Source organism: Cervus canadensis, chromosome 31 (genome assembly GCF_019320065.1).
Source record: "Cervus canadensis isolate Bull #8, Minnesota chromosome 31, ASM1932006v1, whole genome shotgun sequence".
In the NCBI taxonomy this organism is placed as follows: Eukaryota; Metazoa; Chordata; class Mammalia; order Artiodactyla; family Cervidae; genus Cervus; species Cervus canadensis.
The window spans coordinates 22,754,754-22,768,090 of NC_057416.1; the positions used below are offsets into that span (position 1 = coordinate 22,754,754).

The 13,337-nt window shown below is 43.1% G+C and overlaps 1 long non-coding RNA gene across 2 annotated transcripts in view; it reads left to right on the forward strand.

Moving 5' to 3' along the window:
- LOC122432614 overlaps positions 1-13,337 on the forward strand; it is a 188,689-nt gene that overhangs the window by 76,968 nt on the left and 98,384 nt on the right. The gene's annotated exons all lie outside the window — the stretch shown is intronic.

Consider the following 13,337-nt stretch of genomic DNA (forward strand, 5'->3'; position numbering starts at 1 on the left):
AAATATACACTTGACTCTATCATTTATAAATAAGTAAGTAGTCATGTTTTGGGGCCCATGCTCAAAAAATGTTAGACAGGGGTGTGTGATTAAAGTTTTGAAGGCCAGAGACCTAGCTCACAGGCAGAGCCTCTCAGTGGTCTGCTTCTGTCTGGCCTGTGTCAGTTAATTTCCTCTACTTGTCATCTGACTATATCACATGCTTCAGTGATTTCCCAGTTCCCTCGGGAAAACCACATGTCATGCACTCATCTTAGATCTGCAAGATTTGTTTTTTTCTTCCAAGTTCCTTTCCCTCCAGCATCCTCACTCTACTCTACACCCCAGCCTCTCTTTCCCAAGGATTTATCAATTTCCCCAGGGATTCTCCAGGCCAGAATACTGGAATGGGTAGCCTTTCCTTTCTCCAGGGAATCTTCCCAACCCAGGGATCAAACCCAGGTCTCCCACATTGCAGGTGGATTCTTTACCAGCTGAGCCACCAGGGAAGCCCAAGAATACTGGGGTGGGCAGCCTATCCTTTCTCCAGCAGATCTTCCTAACCCAGGAACCAAACTGGGGTCTCCTGAATTGCAGGCAGATTCTTTAACCAACTGTCCTATCAGGGAAGCCCCTCTTTCCCAAGGCTTTACACATGTTGCTTCTCCTAGGATGTCCTCTTCTCCCTCCTAATGTATAACCTGATCAATCTCTATGCAATATGTAGGACTCAGTTTAGATGTCATGGCCTTGGACCCTAAAGGCTAGCCTAGGTGTCCTATCTGGGTGCTGCCATAATGCATAACAACTCTTTTATCCAACTACATGGTAAACTCTTGGAAGACATGTTTATCTGGCTTATCATTGTAATGCTAATGACTAGCAGATGATAGATATGTCAAATATAAGTGGAAACCACTCCATTGTTATATTTCTAAACAATAAAAGTTAGTCCACTTTTAATGTTTAGTTCCCTTCTTCCCACCTTTTATGATTTCATAGGAAAAACAAAGGAATTCAGTTTCCATATTTTCAAATGCACAGTCCCAGCAAGTTAAATTGTATGATGGTGAGGGAATGTGTGAATGAATCTCTCATCCAGGCCACCACATCTCATCAAAGGACATTTTGACTATTGAAAGAAAAAGAAAAGGAGCAATGGAGGGACCACTTTCATCTACTTGGAAGTGAGTCTTAGAACATGTTCTCTTCTCTCTTCAACCTCAAATACGAGACAGAAGTTATAATTGCTTGGTAACACTGAGTTGACCACTATTCACCGCATAGCCTTTAATAGAGAAAGGTCATTTAAAAGGGGAACAATAGGGTCACTTCCCTGCCAACAACTTATAAGAACACAAGATAGACAGCCTCAGTGTCCACCCAGGGTGGAGACAGCTACTCTCATCCAAAGCATTGTCATGAGTTTCTAGTTTATATGGGAGACTGGAGTAGAGGTTATCAAGTGCCACAAATAACATATCACGTATCAGTCCTAGTTAATTCTGAATGTTATTCCATCCATGGTTTCCTGACATTAGAAATATAAATCCAGATGGGTCAAAATTCCCCCAGATAAGTTCACATGAGCTTAAAACCAGCCCACAATTTGAGACCAGCTCCAACCCAGGACTATTAGCTCTGCATTCCAACTCTATCACTGCCTGAGGGAGCAGAGGTTCTGGAATTTCCAAACCACTCTATGACATATTTGGAGTCACAACTAACATTGACTGTCCATCCATCTCCTCAAGGATATCATGCTTCACATTCCTCTTTAATTTAATCACTGCTGTAAATTTGAGTCTGGCTCCTTGCAGTCATTTTTAGCTCAGCCCTCATCCCCATACTGTCCCCTCATTCTGAACCAAAACTACATTCCTCCCTTCTCTCCAAACTTCCCCCGTGTTCTCTGAAGTCCAGAAAGCTCCACAATATCTTCAGTCATATTGGTGAACTTGCCCTTCAGGTCTTGGCCTTCGAAACCAGACTACCTTCATGGATTCTGCAAACACCACTTCCTCTGGTAGATCAGTCCATGTGGAGGTGATTCCGCCTCCCAGCCCCTTTTCTGCAGGTTAGGAGGGGGAACTCACAATTTCCATCTTGAGCTGACTGCTTCCAGACCACTGTTCACTGGTTTCTTAGCAGTTAACAGCAGGGGCAGGCGATGTCCATTCTGAATCCAGTGGAACCTCCTAGGAATCTCTCCTTCTGGGTATAGCTACCAAGCATAGGAATGAAGTGTTTGCAGTGGGTCATTACATGTCCTAGTGGCGGGCATCATTCCTGCTCCTCAGCTCTGGTTCCCAGACTTATTCTGGCTCTGAGAGAAATAGCCCTGTATATGTGAAGTGATCACATTTCCCAGGTTTTACACCTGTCATACCGGAAAACTACTAATAGCACGCTTGTAACTCTGACACTGTTCTGTCCTTCAGCTGCTCAAACCTGAGCTCTTGACACCCACCCTGTGCTCTCACCTCATATATGTTCTTTTCTCCACATTGACCACCTCAACAAACAGCCCTTCATCCATCTAGTTACTCAAGCTTGAAACTGGGTATCATTCAGATTGTCTTCCTTGCTCCCATTCCCTATAATGTCAAAGTGTTAGCTGCTCAGTCATGTCCAACTCTCTGCAACCCCATAGACTTAGGTCACCAGGCTCCTCTGTTCTTGGAATTCTCCAGGCAAGAATTCTGGAATGGGTTGCCATTCCCTTCTCCAGGGGATTTTCCTGACCCAAGGATTGAACCTGTGTCTGTCTCGTTGCAGGCAGATTTTTTTCCATCTGAGCCACCAGGAAGCCCAATATTCATCAATAACAAGTTATAACCCGCCCCCTCTCAAATCTCTCACAAAACCCCCTCTTCTTACCTCCCTGGCCACCTACCCAAGCTGTTTCTTTCACTGTATTACTGCAGTGACCCACTCTTAGCTCTCTCTAATCCCTACATACCATTCTTTTTAATTATCATCATCATTATCATTATTTCACATCCAAGTTATTTACTCTAGGCAACTGGAGAAATCTTCTTGAAAAGACCAATTGTATTGTTAGTCTAATGCCAAAAACTCTTCAAAGGCTCCTCACTGATTTTGAATAAAATCCATATTCCTACAAGAACCTGTAGATCTGGGCCCTGCCTGCCTCTCTGTCTCTCGCCAGTATCCTCGCATCAAACAAGCTTACTCCACACTGGTCTTCTTTCCATTCCTGAATCAGGGGATGTGAGTTCTCTCTAACCTCAGGGTCTCATCACAGATGGTTCCTTTTCTGCAAGTCTCTGGCTACTTGAGGCACCATAACACACTCCTTCAGGGCTTACTTAGAGAGAAGCCAGCATTCTCTTTGACTGTACAATTTTTTTTTCCCTTTAGAGAAATAAGCACAATTTGTAATTTGTTTTTTTCAGAGTCTTATTATGATCTGTGTTCACATTTAAGGGCAAATTCCATGCCAGGGAATTTGTTTGTTGCACTCTCTAGTATTCCAATTATCTCCCCAGAGCCTGACACATAGTAAAGTTTTAATAAATGTCTTTTAAATTCATAAACACATTTAATAATTACATTAGCACTTGTTAAAAATATACTGTTCATTCAAAATCATCCCAGAAATGTCTACTGAAATCTGTTATGTGCGTAGTGCCATGTACTGTACTGGGCATTGGAGATGCAAGGAGACAAAAGCCTCAGAGGACTCTTGGTCAAAGAGGGCACTGGCCAGTGAGCTGGAAAGTCTGAGGAGAGGAAAAACTCAGGTTTTCAGCCAGCCCAGGGGAGCAGCCACCTCTCTCTTGGGGGCCCAGAAAAGGCTTCCCAGAAGAAAAAATATCTCAGATTCATCCTCTCAGGCAGGAACGGGTACATAATTAGCAAGGTGCAGAGTTTCCCTGGTGGCTCAAATGGCAAAGAATCTGCCTGCAATGCAGGAGATCTGAGGTTCAATCCCTGGGTTGGGAAGATCCCCTGGAGAAGGGAATGGCAACCCACCCCAGTATTCTTCCCTGGAGAATTCCATGGACAGAGGAGCCTGGCGGGCCACAGTCCATGGGGTTGCAAAGAGTCAGACACGAATGAAGTGACTAACACTTGCACTTCAGTGTGAAATAAAGTGAGGCACCTTGTTCAAAAATTAAGAATTTCAAGATGGCGACTGAAGACTATTAAACTGACTGTGAGGGCTTTCTGAGCCCAGGCCCCATGTGACAGCACACATCAAATGCCCCTGAAGGTGGCCCGCTCAGCATCCTGAGGACAGGAGTGAGAGTGCTTATAAACAAGCTTCAAACAACAACACTGCCTAAGATTTTAGAGCAAGAAAGACCCTCATTGGTCCAACCTTTCATTTGAAAGAAGTAATACATTCCCTTCGCATTTTCAAGTTGTTTTCTGAAGCTCAGAAAAGGTAAAATTTCCACCGTCTCAAAAAACGGCACTAACATCAGGGTATTAGAGGCAGGATTCCACCAGGACAAAATATTTCTCAAGGGAAGGACAGATGGTACTCTCTCCGTTTCTCGTCCAAAGCCAGCACTTCATGAACAGTCACCTCACCTGACTGTTTTCAGCTGGGGCCAGCCAGGTGAGCAAGCACCAGGGCGCTGCCTATCTGGTGGCTGCTAGGAGGCATTTCCCAGGGACCGGTGAGAATAGCAGAATTTGCCTCCAGCAAAAGTGTTGGCAGCTTTTGCCTTTGTTCACTTGATGTTCTCCCTCTATCTCGAGGACCCTCAGCAAGACCTTGGATGGTAAGAGGCTCAGGGCCTTTGGTGAGGACCTTTGAGTGTTTTAAAGACCGAATGGAGCCCGTCATGGTGGACTGCAGGCATTTACAGGTTGGTGGAAAACACATCTGGTTCCAGAAGTCTTCCAGCACCCAATCCCGCTTCAGAGGCAGCCTGCCACTGCCCACATCCCCAGGTGTACCTGCCTGCAGAGACCACACTGAGACCAACCCATCTCCTCGGAAGACTTGCCCTGAACTCTTTGGACACACCTGGACTCAGCTGAATAAGACCAACTAGTGTGAACAAAACAAGCCAGTACACGTCCCTCGAAAGACAGAGCTGGAGCTTAACCAGACCCTGCCAGGCAACTCAGGCTACCTCTTCCTCTGTGGGAGCAACATATGACTCTCAGAGGAAAAGCAGCTGCAGCCTGATTGCTGAGACTCTGAGCAGATGCCTGTGTTTGTCAGGCAGCTTTAGGATTCTTTGGGGTGTCAAGCAGGATGAGAATACGCTGTGACTCTGGTTTAGTTTAATGGAGACACAAGAGCTTTAAGCTTCAGGCATGTGTTAGGTATGTGTTTAAAGTTACTGTCACACCCAAAAGTTAGTGCCAGGAAGGAAGCTTCACATTTTCCATGCCCTGCAGCTTCTTTGCCTTATGATCATCCCTGACTCACTACTTCTTGCCAAGAAAAGCCAGCACCTTCTAAACTCATTTGTACAAGACAGAAGCTCACCTGTGACATGCTCAGTCATTCAGTTGTGTTTGACTCTTTGAGACCCTTGGACTGTAGCCTGCCAGGCTCCTCTGTCCGTGGGATTTTCCATGGACAAGAATATTCTTCCATGGCAAGAATACTGGAGCAAATTGCCATTTCCTCCTCCAGGGGATCTTCCTGACCCAGGGATCAAACCCTGTCTCCTGTGTCTCCTACTTTGGCAGGCAGATTCTTTACTACTGTGCCACCTGGAAAGCCTTCATCTGTGACAGAAGTTTGGTGAATGCATGGATAAATGAGTGAACTAACACATGAATTAATGAATTCACCACCACTGGGCTTGGCCACCACCAGATGGAAGCAGATTGAGGTGTTGACTATCAAAAAGCATGTTAGATTGCTCCAGTGTGGTACCATTCTGAGTACAGGAAGGTTCAACTCTTTTACAAGTGCTAACTAGATTGCTCACATTTTTCATAGTAGTAGACTTCTGAAGTCTATAATGTAGTACATACATTTAGGAAGAGGAATGCTTTAATTAACATATTTATCTATTTTATTAACAATGATATAATGTGTAAAATGCCCTGGGATTCACTAAGATGAAAGCAAGCAATATAAACGTGAGATATTATTATGCTTCTTATAATTACAGCATGTGTATACACAGCTCATTATGAGTGCCTGTCAAACAAAGTACCCCGTCATGCTGCTGTCACAAAAGGCGATTGTTGGAAGGGTTCACCAAGGCCAGAGGATACCTTTGTAAGGGATTTCGGTTGGCTCACTGTTTATAGGAACATTTTGATGTGAGTCACATGCTTCAAATTCCATTGGCCCAGCCTTGAACATGGATTAATTTTTAACAAGTTCAAAGAATAAAAACCAGCTCTTCCTCAACTTCCCCACAATATATTCATCGCATCTCCTGATGCAGTGAGCACTCATAGCATGAGAAGGTTCTCCATCTTTCTTGTGTGCAGCCTGAGTCATTTCAAAGCTGGGGAATGAGGGTGGAGGTGGGGGCGATGGGGAGGGCAATAGGCCCTTTTCATTTCTTATGATTCTATGGACCTAGTCTTGCGCTGACTCTTAACATGAATTTTCCATGAAGCCTATACATCCTCCAATAGAGCAAAAGTTGATTTGTAGGGGAGCAAAGTAACTCTTAACCTTTTTATATATAAAGCACAGATATTCATATATTGCAATAAGAATAACTCTAATGTTTCTGCAATATGAAAATTTCATGGAGGAAATTAGGGAAAAGTGTCTAAAATGGTTCCTTCAGTTCAGTTCAGTCACTCAGTCATGTCTGACTCTTTGCAACCCCATGGACTGCAGTACACCAGGCTTCCCTGTCCATCTCCAACCCCTGGAGCTTGCTCTAACTCATGTCCATTGAGTTGGTGATGTCATCCAACCATCTGATCCTCTGTTGTCCCCTTCTCCTCCTGCCTTCAATCTTTCCCAGCATCAGGGTCTTTTCAAATGAGTCAGCTCTTCACATCAGGTAGCCAACGTATTGTAGCTTCAGCTTCAGCATCAGTCCTTCCAATAAATATTCAGGATTGATTTCCTTTAGGATTGACAGGTTTGATCTCCTTGTAGTCCAAGGGACTCTCAAGAATCTTCTCCAACACCACAGGTCAAAAGTATCAATTCTTCGGTGCTCAGCTTTCTTTGTAGTCCAACTCTCACATCCATACATGACTACTGGAAAAACCATAGCTTTAACTAGATGGACCTTTATTGGCAAAGTAATGTCTCTGCTTTTTCATATGCTGTCTAGGTTGGTCATAGCTTTTCTTCCAAGGAGCAAGCGTCTTTTAATTTCATGGCTGCAGTCACCATCCGCAGTGATTTTGGAGCCAAAGAAAATAGTCTGTCACTGTTTCCATTGTTTCCCCATCTGTTTGCCATGAAGTGATGGGACCAGATGCCGTGATCTTCGTTTTCTGATTGTTGAGTTTTAAGCCACTTTTTTCACTCCCCTCTTGCACTTTCATCCAAAGGCTCTTTAGTTCCTCTTCGCTTTCTACCATTAGGGTAGTGTCATCTGCATTTCTGAGGTTATTAATATTTCTCAATGGCTCCTTAGGGGACTAATAATGAAAAAAAAAAAAAAAAAAGAAAGCTAAGAAACACTGCTTTTGCTCTCTGAGAAGAGTTTAACAGGTGGGAGGCAATCTTCATGGTCACCTTGGAACTCTGGGAAGAGATAGAGCCTCCTAGGAAACCATCTTCCCACCTTTTAATGGAAACTTGGCATTGCACAGCTATGGACTTTCTCCTGTGACCTAAGTTTTGAATCCTTGCCAAAGTGCAGAGGGTGAAGTAATACTTTAAATTTTATCATCTACTTATATCTTGGCATAAGGATCTAGTAATTTCTCCTCTGACATCAAATTTTAATAGGAGAGGCTATGGTACTTGATGGAATAAAAGCAGTACAGTTGAAGGATGTGAGTACATATGAAAAAGGAAAAGATTAAAATATAATTGGGCCAGTTACAGAGCTCAGTCTACCATCTCAGTGTTCAAGAAATACATTTATTTTATAGAATACCATATAAGTTTTTAAAGATTTCGTTCTGCTGAGGTATCAAGAAAAAAGTCACAATAAATTCAGTGTTACCTTTCCTTTAGCTCAGATGGTAAAGAATCTGCCTGCAACGCAGGAGACCTGAATTTGATCCCTGTGTCAGGAAGATCCCTGGAGAAGGAAATGGCAATACACTCAAGTATTCTTGCCTGGAGAATTCCATGGACAGAGGAGCCTGGCGGGCTACAGTCCATGGGGTTGCAAAAAGTCAGACGTGACTAAGTGACTAACACACACAGACTCCATTTCCTGGAGCTGGACTTGAGTTCCATGGTAGCGGTGGAGGCCTGGGTAATGGTGGATCATGCTGAGAGAGGTTTTCAACATGATCCATCATCTCATCTGGGCTTGGTCATCAGTAACTGAGGGTCACCCCTGTCGGGTCCTTCATGTTGACCACCTACATGCTGGGAACTTGGTGAGGTGCTCTGGCTCCATTGGTCCAGGCGTATCACAGTCTCTTGGATTTGCTTCCTCTCTAGCGTTCTACCCAGGAAAGGGCATAGGTCTTTTCTAATTCCCAGTACCATCCTGCAGGAGACTCGGTTTGTCAGGGATGGAGCAGGAGAGGTTTAAAAGCACCTAAGCTCTCATCACATCTGCTGCAACTTCCCTCCTTCCTGCAGCCCAGAGAGGGCCTGTCATGTCTCCAGGCTGAGGCACTCCCTCAGCAAATATTCTTCCAGATCCATTGCTAGTGCACAGCTGTCCTTTCTGGCTGCAAGAAGGCCTGGGCTGTTGTGACTCAAAAGCCCTGAGGTGACTCCTCTTTCCTCTGTTCTCTCACACCTGCCTTGAGGCCGTGTGTGCAGAAATGCCAAGCTGACAGGACAGGGACCAGCCAAGGGGAAAAAGGAAGTGCCGGGGGAGCAAAAATCAGTTACTATTGCAAAACATTTTACCACCTTAAAAAAAGCACCATTTTAACAATTTGGAGGTTGATCTACCACTGAGCACTGTGGTAGATATTTCCATTCTAGGATATATATAGAGAAATCGCTGTGCATTTCAGTCATACAAGTGTATCTTTCATGACACCAACCTAGTGAAAGCCATCTCACCTTTCTGCTCAAATGCACTCCTGAGATTTTCATAAGGTAGATTGTCCCATGTTTCAACTAGGGTAAAATAATAAAATTCTGAGTTTTGCTCCCAAGGTGACATTGGCATAAAAAAAATCATACAGGTGACAACACATAACAGTTTTAAAAGTCATAATTGTTTGGGTGTGAAATAAATGCTGTTGAAATGAATTATTTCAGGTCTGATAAGAACAAACTAACCTGAGATGTTGCTTTAACATCAAAGCAGGTTGAAAGTGAAAGTGTTAGTCGTTCAGTCACGTCCAACTCTTTGCGACACTATAGACTGTAGCCTGCCAGTCTCCTCTGTCCATGGGATTTTCCAAGCAAGAATATCGGAGCGGGTTGCCATTTCCTTCTTCAGGGGATCTTCCTAACCCAAGGATCGAACCTGAGTCTACTGCATTGCAGGCAGACTCTTTACTGTCTCACTTGCTTTGAAGTCAAAGCAGGTTAAAGAAATTACAAAGGCTTCCTAGTGGTCCAAGTATGAAGCATGTTGATCATTTTACCACAGAAGCTTCTGATGCTGCTTGTGCCGGGTCAAGAGACGAAGGGCAGAATCTGAAGAAGCAACAGCCATAAAACCAAAGTCTGCAACATATAAGCCGAGCTAGACTAAATTAGCATTATGCATGTGCAGGAGTGTTTGTTGTTGCTGCGTATATTGTCATCATGGGATAAATCTGACTTTCACATGGTACTCCCAGTTCACTTGGTGAATTTTTTTCCTCCTTGAAGTGATAACTCAGACGTGAACTTTATCCTTGTGCTTTCTATATCTATATCTATGTGCTCTCTCACATTCACAATCCACATGTGCGCCAGAGGAGTTCAAGGCAATTTCTGGCATGTCATCTCATTCCTCCTTTTGGAGACTTTGATGGGGAGATGGGAGGGGAACAGATAGAGTGATGAACATTGGATTTAAATAGAGGTACACATTAAGATGGGCTTCACAGACAGCTCAGTAGTAAAGAATCCACCTGCCAATGTAAGAGACACAAGAGACGTGGGTTCGATTCCTGGGTCGGGAAGATCCCCCGGAGGAGGAAATATGAACCCACTCCAGTGTTCTTGCCTAGGAAATCCCATGAAGAGAGGAGCCTGGCAGGCTACTGTCCACAGAATGGCAGAAAGTCGGACACGACTGAGCATGCATGCAAACATTGAGGTACATTTTTTTCCATGGTTGCATTAGGAATCAGAGCACAACCTTTTTTGGTTAATCTTCCTTTCCCTCTCACTCGTCATTCCCACAGTCCTAAATGGAGAGATTTTCTGAGTCTTTGTTTCTATCTTAGAGCTTATCTGGTTCCAAACAGAGAAACATAACAACCAAACTGAAAAACAAATCCAGGAGACAAAAAGAAACCCACCCATTTACCAGACAAATGATTTTCAAAGTTTAGCTTTCAGAATGTGTTGTCAAGCTCACTGTTCTTCCCACTAAGATGGAATGACAATGCAATGCTTGGAAATGCTGGCTAAAACAACATGTCATCCCGAGTTTCAAAGAAAGCAAAGACAGTAGAGAATCCTCACCAAGTTTTAACATGTGGAAACAGCAATGCCTTGAACCAGATCCTCAGAGGTTACAGGGAATAAAGCAACGGAACAGCTCATTTCCATGTGACAAACCAGCCCTGGGAACTCAGATAAGCCCTTAGTTTCATAAATGCTACAAATCCGTTTTCTGTTTTCCTGAAAGTCCTGGCAAAGATTCAAAGCCAACCCATGAAACAGACAGGAGGCCTGTTTCTGGCCAAAGTCTGTGACAGCAGAGCCTCTGACTCCAGGCAACATGAACAATAAGCATCTTCTTTCTTGGTGTTGACTGAGTTCTCCCAAGGAGCCATTGTATGTAAAATAATTTCTAGTAACTAGCTTCAAGCTGACTCCACTAGTGGGTATGATAATAGTAACATTTAGTAACATTAAATGTTAGTAATAGCTAACATTTATTATTTATTATATGCTAAGTATTGTTTTAGGCATTTTACATCATCATCTCCCCTAATATTTGCAATAACCCTATGAGATGATATCATTACTGGCCCTGTTTCTTGATACAGCAAATGAGGCCCGAAGAAGTTAAGTAATTTTTGTTCAGGATCCTATGGCTACTAAATAGTATAGCTGAATTGGACTCCAGATCCCACACTCTCATCCCTACAGCATATTGCATTGATGGTGATAGCAGATATTATTATCCTCCTCTTTGTGTGTTTCAAAGATAACATAACTAAATAAGTTTTAAAAAAGTACATTACTGGTAGACTACCTAGGAATAATTATTCTTCCCTAGATGCAGTCTGAATGTGACATGCTAATAGGTAAGAAACAAAATGTCAAGTTGTGGCATATTTTGAGGATACCTTAAATATCTTTGAATCATTTTGAAAATCAATGTTAAAATTTGAGGGGGGAAAAGCAAGGTAAAACAGTTGCCAAACTTTTCTCTAGAGAATACAAGTGAAGTGAAAGTGAAAGTTGCTCAGTATCCCACTGCAACTGCATGGACTGTAGCCCACTAGGCTCCTCTGTCCATGGAATTCTCTAGGCAAGAATACTGGAGTGAGTAGCCGTTCCCTTCCCCAGGGAAGCTCACAACCCAGGGATCAAATCCAGGTCTCCCACATTGCAGACTGATTTTTTACCATCTGAGCCACCAGGAAAGCCCAGAGAATAAAATCATTCAGTCAAAGTATAATTTTCAAAGGGTTGAAAAATGTGACTCTCGTACAACTATAAAATGAAGATGTCAACTTAACTGACTAATGAATGAGGGAACCAGTAAGATATTAAAACTGATCCAAAGGGCATTCAGAAAGCTGTGTATACATTCAGAAATCATGTATACATGATTTAATAAATTACAGGGTTAGATATAAAGCTGGTTAATGTTCAGTTTAAATGTAATGTTTGGGGATATCAAAAAAGCAAGAGAGTTCCAGAAAAACATCTATTTCTGCTTTATTGACTATGCCAAAGCCTTTGACTCTGTGGATCACAACAAACTGTGGAAAATTCTGAAAGAGATGGGAATACCAGACCACCTGACCTGCCTCTTGAGAAACCTATATGCAGGTCAGGAAGCAACAGTTAGAACTGGACATGGAACAACAGACTGGTTCCAAATAGGAAAAGGAGTACGTCAAGGCTGTATATTGCCTCTGCTTATTTAACTTATATGCAGAGTACATCGTGAGAAACACTGGGCTGGAAGAAGCACAAGCTGGAATCAAGATTGCCAGGAGAAATATCAATAACCTCAGATATGCAGATGACACCGCTTATGGCAGAAAGTGAAGAGGAACTAAAAAGCCTCTTGATGAAAGTGAAAGAGGAGAGTGAAAAAGTTTGCTTAAAGCTCAACATTCGGAAAACTAAGATCATGGCATCTGGTCCCATCACTTCATGGGAAATAGATGGGGAAACAGTGGAAACAGTGTCAAACTTTATTTTTTTGGACTCCAAAATCACTACAGATGATGATTGCAGCCATGAAATTAAAACATGCTTACTCCTTGGAAGGAAAGTTATGACCAACCTAGATAGCATATTAAAAAGCAGAGACATTGCTTTGCCAACAAAGGTCCGTCTAGTCAAGGCTGTGGTTTTTCCAGTGGTCATAAATGGATGTGAGAGTTGGACTGTGAAGAAAGCTGAGCGCCAAAAAATTGATGCTTTTGAACTGTGGTGTTGGAGAAGACTCTTGAGAGTCCCTTGGACTGCAAGGAGATCGAACCAGTCCATCTTAAAGGAGATCAGTCCTGGGTGTTCATTGGAAGGACTGATGCTAAAGCTGAAACTCCAATACTTTGGCCACCTCATGCGAAGAGTTGACTCATTGGAAAAGACCCTGATGCTGGGAGGGATTGCGGGCAGGAGGAGGAGGGGACGACAGAGGATGAGATGGCTGGATGGCATCACCGACTCTATGGGCATGAATTTGAGTAAACTCCAAGAGTTTGTGATGAACAGGGAGACCTGGTGTGCTGTGATTCAAGGGGTTGCAAAGCGTTGGACACGACTGAGCGACTGAACTAAACTGAACTGATTCCACTAGAGAGAAATTATTTACACCTTTACTCAGCCAAAATTTACAAGTTGATCTCTGTCCTTGTAAAGATATAAGTTAAATCAGCCAATAGAAAGCCAATCTTAGAACTGCAATGGAAAAAAGAGAAACCTACCTACTGTTCTTTTT